Source organism: Mytilus californianus, unplaced genomic scaffold (assembly GCF_021869535.1).
Source record: "Mytilus californianus isolate M0D057914Y unplaced genomic scaffold, xbMytCali1.0.p SCAF_4, whole genome shotgun sequence".
Lineage (NCBI taxonomy): Eukaryota > Metazoa > Mollusca > Bivalvia > Mytilida > Mytilidae > Mytilus > Mytilus californianus.
Genome location: NW_026262690.1, coordinates 121,387,629 through 121,400,027, shown reverse-complemented (window position 1 = coordinate 121,400,027; position 12,399 = coordinate 121,387,629). Strand labels below are relative to the sequence as shown.

Genomic DNA, 12,399 nt, shown 5'->3' with positions numbered 1-12,399 from the left:
AACACATTGGTGAAAACAAAAGGCAAAACAAACAAAAAGCAGTCTACAATACACTTAAGATTGACAAGCTGTAACCTAACGAAAAAAACCGAGGATGAACGAAAGACTGTTTCCAAATAAGGAAAAGAGGACATAAAGTGTTGCCTGTGAATAAATGATATATAGCCGTGGTCATCCTTGACATAGATATTCTGTAATTATCAACAGTCATGATGGCCTCCTTAGATTGCCTCCGTGAAACTTTCAAAGAGATATAAATATCTATAAATAAAATCTATTTATATTGTGCAATTAGTTGAAAAAAACAGACTTATCAAAGATACCAAGCTTAAATAGGGTACGCCAGATGCGCGTTTAATATACACAAGACTCATCATTGGCGCTAGAATCAAAATACATGTAGTTTGAAGAATAAGTCAAATACGAAGTTTATAAGCTAGCTTTAAAAATCGAAAATTCCCCGACAAGTCGTCCCAAATAGTTCAAATATATAGAATAAACCAACTATATATGGATCTAATAACTTCGCATGTACACTTATATATCTGCCCGGTTTAACTGTGTCCGATATTCTAATGGATGTTATTTGATGTATAGATGTTGGTTTTTTTTTTACGTCCAGTGGAAAATATAACATGCATATCAGAATAATAACATATCAATGCAATATGAATATGAACCCTTCTTTATAATAGACCAATTTTGTAAAGTGGCAAATTACAATAAAACAGTCCGCAGGAAGACACGTCACCATACTAGGACACATTATTTTGACGCAGAGCCGATCACCCTAAATGCCGCGTGCTAAGCGGCGAAGCAGCAAATACTTATTTGCAAGTCTTTGGTATGATTTAGCCGGGGTTTGAACCCGAAACCTTCCGTACAAGGCGAGTACGATACCACATAACCACCATTGGTTCTTTTGGGAGTACCAGCAAAGAAGAACAACACAAGATTATTAAAAAAATATAACAATAACTTAACAAATAAAAACAAAATAAATTTCCCGGCTTTCACATAATTCTCAAAGCATGCTGTCTTGCAAAGTTTCCTGCAGTTTAGTCGATTTCCTATCCATTTTGTCGTATTAGATTTCTTTACATTCACATGATTTGCACCCCATTTTGTCTCGTTTGTATCCCATAAAGCCACAGTTCTCTTTGCATATCTTATATGGACATAAAACAACAGCGACTAAGTGTGGAATATCTGAAAATATAAATATATGCTTACTATTCAGATTTCAAATAAAAACAATATCTCTTGTATAACTCTTGTACATTATTTCAGTATTTCCGAATTCGGATATAATTGGTTTTTTCGGAAAATAATGTCACGCGCTGGCATGACGTCTATGCATCTCGTCTTTAAAAAAAACAATTTCAATAAATTGATTTCGTAACGGAAAATTATTATTCCAATATCTCCATCTGTTTATGGTCTAATTACAATGAATGGATAATTGTGTCTACTTCACACACGCGACACACCCTTTCACGAGACATCGTCTTAGGGTATCAAATTTTTTTTCTAAAATTCCTGCTGTTATTTAAAAGGCAAAATTACATTGAACGGATTCATATTACACGCACTGCCATTTCATTTTGAGGTGTCATCAAATGGTTTCCGACACTCTACATCTGGCTCCGTCTCATATCTGATATTATATACGTAACGTCCGTTCACTTTATATATATATATACATGCACATATGGAATATCTGTTTCACAGATGACGACGGATATGTTCCAATAATCGTTATCACAATCCCGTCATGCTTTCCCCAAATGTGACCTATCGAACTAGACGATCGCCAGGTTTGTACTTACACGAGCAACACGACGGGTGCAACATGTGGAGCAGGATTTGCTTACCCTTCCAGAGCACCTGAGATCACCCCGGAATTTCGATGGGGTTCGTGTCGCTCAGTCTTTAGTTTTCTATGGTGTGTATTATATACTGTTGTTTGTCTTTTGGTCTTTTCTTTTTTTTTGCCATGACGTTGTCACTTTATTTTCGACTTATGATTTTGAATGTCCCTTTGGTATCTTTCGCCTCTCTTTTATTAAGTATTTAGACTTTGTCAAATTGTGTTCCAATGGTATCAGAATTTGTCATTCCTGTCCTGACAAGAGAGGGTCTGGGTGGGGGTTTACAGAATAGAGAATAGTGTGTAAAAATTCAAGGATAGATAAAAATAGGCAAAACAAAAATAATAGACAATAATAGGCCCAAAAGATTCAATAATACTCTAAGAAGGCCAAATAGGTGTGACTAATTCAAAAACACGCAACACTCTTTAAATATTCAATTAAAAGATATCGTCCAATGATGTCAGAAAAAAATAATGCCTTTATTCTATATATGGACAGAAGATTTTGACTGAATCGCATACAAGATTCATTGATTGATTGATTATTGGCTATATCGTGGCAGTAAGCTTTTTTTATTATTGGAAGAAGCCTGAGTGCCCTAAATTAACCACCGACCATCGAAAAATTGACAATCATAGTCAATTAAGATTTGAGTGACAGTCGAACGCACCTGCCACGTGCTTCGAACTTACAAACTCAGTGTTGACGGGCTAGTGATACAGTAGATGAATTACTTAGATCACTAGGCCATCGAGACCCCAATAGAAGATTCAAGACTTTATTGACTTATCAGAGACCTTCAAGGGACGTATACTCAAAATAGAACAACAAACACACAACACGCATGGTATTCAGTAGTGGGGAGTCCACGGAATTTCAGATACCGACTGATCCAAACATACAATTGTAACAAATCTATGTTACATTTATAAGCAAGAAAAAAAGTGTACTTATTATTAAGCTGCCGTAAGTATACATGATTTAATACAATTAATTAAAGATGGATTAGAAAGAGGTAGGTTCACTTTTCGCTGCATTTGTTTTACTCGTTCGGTCAATATATGAAAGTTGGTGAAATCTGACTATAAAAAAGTCTAAGTCTGTTTTTTATCGACCTGATGAGTTAAGCCCTTTTCAAATGATTTCTATAGTTTGTTCTTATGTTGTACTGTTACACCACTGTTCCAGGTGAGGGGAGGGTTGGCGCGCCTTCAAACTAGTTTAACCCCACCACATTCTGTATGTGCCTGTCCCAAGTCAGGAGCCTGTAATTCAGTGGTTGTCGTTTGTTGCTGTATATATCTTTTTGTTTTTCGTTCATTATTTTGTACATAAATAAGGCCGTTAGTTTTCTCGTTTGAATTGTTTTACATTTGTCATTTCGGGGCCTTTTATAGCTGACTATGCGGTAAGGGTTTTGCTCATTGTTGAAGGCCGTACGGTGACCTATAGTTGTTAATTTCTGTGTAATCATACCACATCTTCTTATTTTTATATAAACAATATACTAAAAGTATTTTTCTCCATTTTTATAAATACTCGTGAAATTAAAAATGTCGTTTAAATATGCTATTGAAGACATTTTTTAATATTTGTTATTGAAAGCATTTTTTTTTTAAATAATTGCTATTGAAGACCTATATTTGGCCTAATTGCTACGGAAGAAATTTTTTTGCAATACAGTAAATTGTCTATTGAATATTCCATTTGAACTACAGGTAATTGTCTATTGAAAAGATATTTCTTTTGAAATACAGGTAATTGTCTATTGTATAGATATTTCTTTTGAAATACAGGTAATTGCTATTGCAGACATGTATGTTTATGAATATTTGGACTTTTTTATGCTTTTTCGAAAAGACCTATATATGGTATAAATACTCACATGGTTCGGTCCGTTAATAACCATACGAGTATACACATATGGTTATGACGATACGCGTATGGGCCAAATACTCATATAGTCCGTAACATATATTTATTTTTACAATTTTACATTTTTGTATACTCAATAACAACTTGAAACCAAACGGAATTGAACTGTACTTTGTATCTGAAAGTAAATGCGTTAGAGGCATTGACCCCGATTGACTATCTATAAGCAATTTCGGGAAACAGATCACAGATGCAGATCGAGGATTTTTTAAAATGGACGGGGCCCCAAAATAGGCAACGTTTGGAGTGGAACATGTAAAAAGTCTATGCATTATAACCATATATGTAGCTCCAAAAGGGGGTCCGGTACCCTGGGCCCTCTAAATCCACCTCTGGGTCACACTTCTTTACTTACGTTTGACAGGTTCGCACTGGCAAGACTGACACTGCTTACGTAGATTACTTATATCGTTGTTACACACTATTGAACATGGCGGACATATAAGGCGAACTGGAGCTAAAATTGAAAAAAAATATGTGTATTTAACAAACAAAAAAAGAAAATATACGTTATGTATATACAAAGGGACTACTTTAGGCCCAAAGAACTTGACATGCACGATTATAAGATATTGCTACGTCTAAAGCTAAGATAGTGGTGAAGTTGATATCGTCCCTTCGTAAATTTTACGGACGCCATCACGAGTTGGTTGACCGTTATGGAATATCCGTTCCAATTGTCGTAATTAGACTTATCACTGAGTTTGTACTAACATGAGTAACACGACCGGTGCCACATGTGGATCAGACTGCTTACTCTTCCGGAGCACCAGAGATCACCCCAATTTTTTGGTGGGGTTCATGTTGCTCAGTCTTTGGTTTTCTATGTTGTGTTTTATGTACTGTTTTGTTGTCTTTTTCTTTTTTAGTCATCGCGTTGTCAGTTTATTTTCGACTTATGAGTTTGAATGTCCCTTTGGTATCCTTCGCCTCTCTTTTGCAGAAGAATGTTATACGTTGCTGCCTGTTATTCTTAAATTGTAAAGACTATAAATTATAATGACTCCAGTATTTTTCTTTTATTAAAATTGTAATGGTGAACTACTTTTACATATAACGTACGGATATCGCGGGAAAATGAAGTCGTACAGTTGGCTAACACATATCAGATAATACACGCAAAACATTCACGTTTTCTTATTTGATTCACGATTTCCTCGATAAAGGGTTATGGTTAAAAGGAAGCTATGACATCTAGGATTCTAAGTGATAAAGTCGAAGTCATCCCTTCTAAAGTTGTACGTACGCCATCATGGAATATATGTGTCCCCTTTGTATTTTTCCGTCTTTTTAACGAATAAAACAAAATAATTTTCTATAATACATGTAAATTGATATCGTACAGGACATAAAAAAGCACTCGTAGAAGAAGTTAATTTTCTTTGGGATGAATAAGGCACAAGCAGTTTCCAGTGTCTAGCGGGAATACTGTAGTCAAAATTAAAATAATGATAACCGTCAAACGTCAATGACTATTTAATGTGATGTTGTACTGTGAACAAATTATGCAAACTCTTACAATATATGACATATATTATTATTTCGGGTGCCCCGTGAAAAGAGATTGGCTTTCTACATGTTGCAGAACCTTCGCAATTTTTAGGATGACCAAAGAGGCCTTATTTAGGTTCTTTTTTCATCGGCAGTCCAAATTTCCTTCGTACTTGGTCAGTCAATGTTTTATCTGATTTGTCTATCACGAAGCATTTTTACGTAACGAGGACTTAGCTATATTAACGTCAGAACGGCAGTCAAGTGCCTGTTCAATAAATTGATCAAATTACTAGAAGTGTGATTATGAGGAAGTGTTATTGTGTGACATGCTACTGTTTGATGCAGATATAAACCTAATTATGGAAAGTTTATTATCATATTACTCATAGAAAAATCGGCACAGGTGTTTTATATGTTGAAAAACATGGCCTTGATGCGGATTGTTAGAGTGCAATGATTTTTTTTCTTTCAAACGATGACTAAAGTTTGAAATGCTGCTATATATTGCTAACAGAGAACTGTCAAGTCACACATGGCTGAATCATATATTGACCTGGCACATACATAAAATCTATGCTAATGAACGTTATTAATAAATGCAAGAATCTATTGGTGACACCAACAATCAGGAAAACTTATGATTGATGTCCGGTATTGATTGACTGATTGTGACGTCATCAATATTTTCGTTCGATTCATATCTAGTGTACGTCAGGTCAACCAAATCATAGCTTTCTCATTAACGTCAGTTTTTTTATGTTGCTCTAATTTCACCGCAGATTATTCACCAAATTTTCCAATAATTAGTCAGTATAAAACATAAAAAAATGTCAATACAAAAAATATTATTAAATGACTAAATTCATTTTTAAATTATGCCTAATTAGTTTAAAAAAAAAAACATCTAAATTTGAAACAAAATTAATATAAATAGATGAAAATGTCTTTCAAATATATAATGTTATGCTTAATCAATAAAAAAAATCCATTGATAAGGATAACAATTAAAACCGCAATAAGTAAAAACACAGATGAGTAGACATTGCAATTATACGCTTTTTAATTCTTTCAATAAAGCACTGAAAACGGCTAAACTGTCAATCTGGTGTAAACAACATGATGTCATCATCGTCATTGCTATAAATATAAACTAAAAGATGTTGCAAGGATTCCATATATGTTAAATAAATCTGTCATTTTGAACTTTGCCTTCGAATATTTTTTTTTTTAATTTTAAAGAACTATTTGTAAAGTCCCGACTTCATAACCGTCATTTGATAATAGAAAAGGGAAAACTTGTTGAAATTTCAAGAGAGTAATGGCAATGGCCACGTATAAAAGATTATTGACGAAGACGCGCATTTTCTTTTAGATTGTGAGATAAAATCTCATTTGTGGCCCTCGTTCCACTAGGTGTTTAATTAAAAAAGTCCAGATATTTATCAGGGTCTAAACGGATAGAGAATAATGGGTGCTAAATTAAAAAGAATAAAGTTTAATGGGCAAAATGAATAAAGAATAGAGCAAAATGTTCTAAAATATTAAAGAATAAAGAAACAAAGGACCCCTATTACCATGATTACAGACCTTCATATATCAAAGTATAACGTACAAACTTTATTGCATTCGATTCTGGATTCACCTTCACACAGAGCCAAAGGAAAAAAATGGCCAACAGTGGTGGATCCAGGTTTTACAAAAAGGGAAGGGACCGGCGGAGAGACATATCGAGAATTAAGAGGAGAGGGAGTGAACGTCAAAGGGTGTGGATGGGGGTTTACAAAATAGAGAAAAAATGGACAAAAAAATAAAGAATAGAGAATAACGAGGTGCTAAAGTATAAAAAATAAAGAATAATGGGCAAAAAGTATAAAGAATAGAGAAAAATGGCCCAAAACATTAAAGAATACAGAAATGAAAGACCCCATCGAGACCCTCATATAAGAATAACGCACTAAAACAAAAATTGTCGGCCATAAAGATCCCCCTACATTCGCTCCTGGTCAATGTTTGATGACTACATGAGGGGGCATATAACCGATATGGAGCTCTTTAGGTTAACTTTTCCTGAGGTAGTGTTACCCTACGCTTCCTGAGGTAGTGTTACCCTACGCTTCCTGAGGTGGTGTTACCCTACGCTTCCTGAGGTAGTGTTACCCTACGCTTCCTGAGGTGGTGTTACCCTACGCTTCCTGAGGTAGTGTTACCCTACGCTTCCTGAGGTGGTGTTACCCTACGCTTCCTGAGGTGGTGTTACCCTACGCTTCCTGAGGTGGTGTTACCCTACGCTTCCTGAGGTGGTGTTACCCTACGCTTCCTGAGGTGGTGTTACCCTACGCTTCCTGAGGTGGTGTTACCCTACGCTTCCTGAGGTGGTGTTACCCTACGCTTCCTGAGGTGGTGTTACCCTACGCTTCCTGAGGTGGTGTTACCCTACGCTTCCTGAGGTAGTGTTACCCTACGCTTCCTGAGGTGGTGTTACCCTACGCTTCCTGAGGTGGTGTTACCCTACGCTTCCTGAGGTGGTGTTACCCTACGCTTCTTGAGGTAGTGTTACCCTACGCTTCCTGAGGTGGTGTTACCCTACGCTTCCTGAGGTGGTGTTACCCTACGCTTCCTGAGGTGGTGTTACCCTACGCTTCCTGAGGTGGTGTTACCCTACGCTTCCTGAGGTGGTGTTACCCTACGCTATGTAAAATCTATGGAATATGCCACAGTTGATAGATACATTTTTTTCTTTTCTAAATGAGCAATAATTCTTAAAAACTGTAAAGTAAATTTCTTGAGACATTAAACATGAAGACTAAGAGAAACAGCGAAATTTACCTGGTGTAGGTAATCATTTTAAAATTATTCATTCTATTTTTGACTGAAGCGTTTTTCATAATCCCTGAAAAGTCCCTGCAATCGCGTAATTACATGTAGGTAGTTCATTGACTTATCTTAAAAAATGATATTGAGAACACGAGTTCTTTAAAAATTAGTACAGTGTATTTCTATGGTGGCTAACCACCTTGGTCTTTACATATTATAACACGTGTGATTTATTAATCTGAATATATTGGCCAGCGCATACTGGCACGGTCACTGAAACGTATACTAACGATGTCACATTAAACATTTACATAAAAATTGGTTAACCTCTGGTATGATTCGTACATTTGTGGTGTCTAAGATTCAAAGTAAATCAAGGTACGAAAAATAATTGGCAGCCTGAAACGGTCAATCAATAAACTTGACGTAAGGCGGCATATAGGTTTCATTCATTCACAAGGCCTACTATGCTATACCGACGTTGAATAAATAACAACTTTATACAAGCACAAAAATGTTATCAGATCACGCGCTTAGTCCCTCACCCAAAAGACAATGTGGAAATCTGTTTTAGAATGTACTGTACTAAACCCATGTTTCGCCCGTTCTATTAATCGCCTGTGGCGCGTTCTCCTAGATTGCGGGAGGTCCGGTTAAACATAAAACAAACTGATAGTTGTTGTCTCTTCGTCTCAGTGTCACGCGGCTTTTAGGAGTAGGAGCAGGAGAAAATATTGGTAGATTTGGAGTCAGAATAATGTGTCTTACGTTTTGAAACATGTCATCTCCGTGAGTAAGCACGTTAAAATCCAACTCGTCGCGTAGGTCTAGTATAAAACCGGGTTCATCATCTTAAATTACATAAACATGTTATCGTCCTGAATAAGATTTAAGGATGGCTAGCAGGATGTTAGACATCAAATCAATTGATCAATACTCTAATCAATCAACCTACTAATTTGACAGATTGTGCGTGGGTGCAAAAGGCTTGTTCGTCGCTGAAAAACATGTATCTGCTGACCACTTGATGTCTATATTTTTATAGAACTTGTCAGTGTTGCTGGGTTTGTTGTTAAATTGAAGGTTGACCTTCATCTCACATCTTATTTTAAGTATAAAGCTATTTCTGAAAGAAGCATTTGATACCTGTACAATCTTTGTTGCACATCGCCGTTGCCGATTGAACAGTGATCCAGGACCCCAGCTATGTTTGAAAGCCAAAACATACATGCATATATTTCAACATACAGCAGTACCATAGGCCTCAATTAACTTGTCCTAGCCAATATACATCTAAGGCATATAGTGTGTTTGTTCTAAGACTCACGTGCAGATGGCTAATTTTCAAATTTTTGAGCTTTACTAAGCTGTTAATACATGACCCCCTCCCCACCTGCCTTTTCAGAAAATATGACAATAATCTACATAGCTATATAGATGCTTTGACGAATTATATAGGGTTTTGGGGAATCCGAAAACATTACGGCGGGTACTTGTTTAGAGCATTTTTTTACGTGGTCATGTGTCACTTATCTGCTGCGTTCGAAATTCGGACCTTTGAATCTTATAGTGATCTATGGCCTCATTTGATGAAAAGAAAGATTTCCATATATTTGAAAATGCAGCTTTCGTTTGCAATTAATAAGAGATATCTACGTCATACGAGTTTTCATCAGAGCTATGCTGTTTATCTCAACAGGTCCCTTGCATTATAATGTAGCCTATTCATCTAGTTGGAGATCGGAAATTCCGAGACAAATATTTTATAGCGTTTCATCTCCATGTTTTTCATATAGTTTCGCTCTTTTAAAATTGTTATCCAAATTATCTTAGTATTACTGTGATGAAGTTGTGTGCATTATTTGAACCCAATTTTTAAGAAATGATGAATTGCAGAATTGGGAAATATTACAAAACTCCAAGAACAATGATTTATCTCAAATATAGAAACATAGGACAGAATTTCTAAAAAGGGTGTCTCGCCAAACATAACATCTCTTACAGAAATGTTAATGCTACAACTACCCTCTTAAATAAAAAGTAGTTTCTTTTTTTTTGGGGGGGGGGGTATAATATCAATATTAAAGGGGGGTTCAGGACGTTGGTGTTATGAAAGAATGATCTCAAGATATATAGGCGTTTTTATGTTACCCTCTGATGCGTCTTACTTCACTGTCGTCTGGCCGACATGCTGTAGAAGGTAACAGGCCAGCCTCATATTATCATACATGTCGAACATGATGCAACTTAGGCGGTGTTCTTACTGAGGCTTTAAAAAGTTTTAAACAAGTTTAATTGAATTCAGTTTGAACATAAATTATAAAGTAATACTGGGTTAATTTTGAAAACACTTCAAGTTATTAAGTGCGTTTTGAATAAAGAATTGAATGCATATCAAACAATTGATTAGTTTTTATTTCAAAGATGTAAACAATAAAACTTGTGTATACTCAAAAACGTGTTTCACATGGGCAGTGTGAACACGGTCTAATATTTGTCCATTGTATTTGTTAAAAAACGGACATTTTCATTTTGTACATGTATAGTGCATTTAGTTTTGTTAATTTTGAAAGAATATTTTCATGAATATGAATATTTATACAACAATTTACCCCAAACTCAATGAAACCAAATAAACAATCCCTCTTTATCCCTTCATAAGTCTTTTTTGTAAATATTAAAATGCATCACAAGTATGCATGTAGATAATAACAACCTACCTTGATATGAATTATGAAATATGATAACAATAATTAAAACAAAGAAAATTTTCTCCATGAGCTCATTTTGTTCCTGTGACAAGATTTGTGTATTTCGGACGTATAAAGATCACTATATGTAGTAGCGAGGGGTCGTATCACTCAGCGATGTACTACCTAATTTAAATAAATTGGTATAGTACTATAAACGTCTTTATTTATATCACCAAGGATTGGTGGATATGTGACATAGATCCTATCATCGCAGATTTAATTTTACTTACATATTGAAATTTAACGTTGATTTTTCTGATTAGTCATGTTATATTTTGATGATCAAAGGTCGTGGTATAGATTTGTGATTGGTACAATACCGGTATCTATATAATTTTCACATTAGATAAATCGCTGAGTGCGGTTTAACTTGACTTCGACATTTTTGTTTGTCGTACGGAACTTTTGTTTACAATTTATTGACATAGAGATCATCTTATTTAATGTGTTAAGCCAATCGTCACATACACTGGATATACAGATTATATAAGGTTTAAAAGCCGAAAGACATTCGAAAATATATAAAAGAAATCGTTCGATTTAAAATCGAGATGTTCAAAGGAAAAATAATATTTCATTTTTAATAATATATCATGGAGAACAGGTACAATTTGACCCCTTTTCAAATATAGTTTGAAAAAATCTGTCAATTTTATCATATTTTCTGTGCATAATGAATATCTATTAACGATAGATATTTCAACAAACATGACTGACGCATATGCTATCATGAAAAACAAAATCTAGTATTACCTCGATCTTTCTCTTACGTAATATTTAGTGGGTCATTTTTAGAGAAGCATTTATCTACCTCGACAAGTCATTTTTATTAAACAAAATAGTTTGTCACTAAACATTAATTATGAACAAAACATGTTATTAAGTTGGAGAATGAAATATGTACTGACAATAAAAAAGGGGGACAATCCGATCTACCTGTGACTTGGAGAACGGCAAAGAAATGAAACGACATACTAGTACTACAAGCACGCTTTAAAAAAAAATAGTTGAGTTAATTTTCTGAATCAGTTTCCGTGACCTAATTTTACTATTTTTTTATTAGAAAAATTTCAAAGTCTATAAATCCAGTCTAAAGAAATGAATGGATATAATTCAGTAATGAAGCACTGTGTGCTACCCATTAAAAAAAAAATTTGAGATAATGGATTGATGGATTCGCGTTTAATGTATAATGGCAATTATTACAGGCGTATCAGGACGAGAACGTGTTTATGTGATATTGATATGAATATGAACCCTACTTAGAACTAAACCGACACACTAAGCCGGATTTTAACGTGCTAATTCACAAGGTAATAATCCACAAGAAGACATGTCAACCTATTCTAGACATTTTATTTTGACTCTGAGCTCTTAATTGTATGATTATGTGCTTAGCGGAGGAGCAGCAAATACAAATTTTCAAGTCTTTAGCCGGGGATCAAACGCATGACCTACACACGAGGAGAATACAACACCACGAACTAAGTCGCCAGTTCAATTAGACCACACCAATATTTGTTTTCCCT

At 35.0% G+C, this 12,399-nt stretch overlaps 1 long non-coding RNA gene across 1 annotated transcript; it reads right to left on the bottom strand.

Moving 5' to 3' along the window:
• Positions 1–955: 955 nt before the first annotated feature.
• On the bottom strand, positions 956–11,012 carry LOC127739273 (uncharacterized). The gene is made up of 3 exons (XR_008000366.1): positions 10,838–11,012; positions 4,165–4,266; positions 956–1,209 (listed from the first exon to the last, which is right to left on the bottom strand). It is a non-coding gene; the product is annotated as an uncharacterized LOC127739273 (long non-coding RNA).
• Between the last annotated feature and the right edge of the window lie 1,387 nt (positions 11,013–12,399).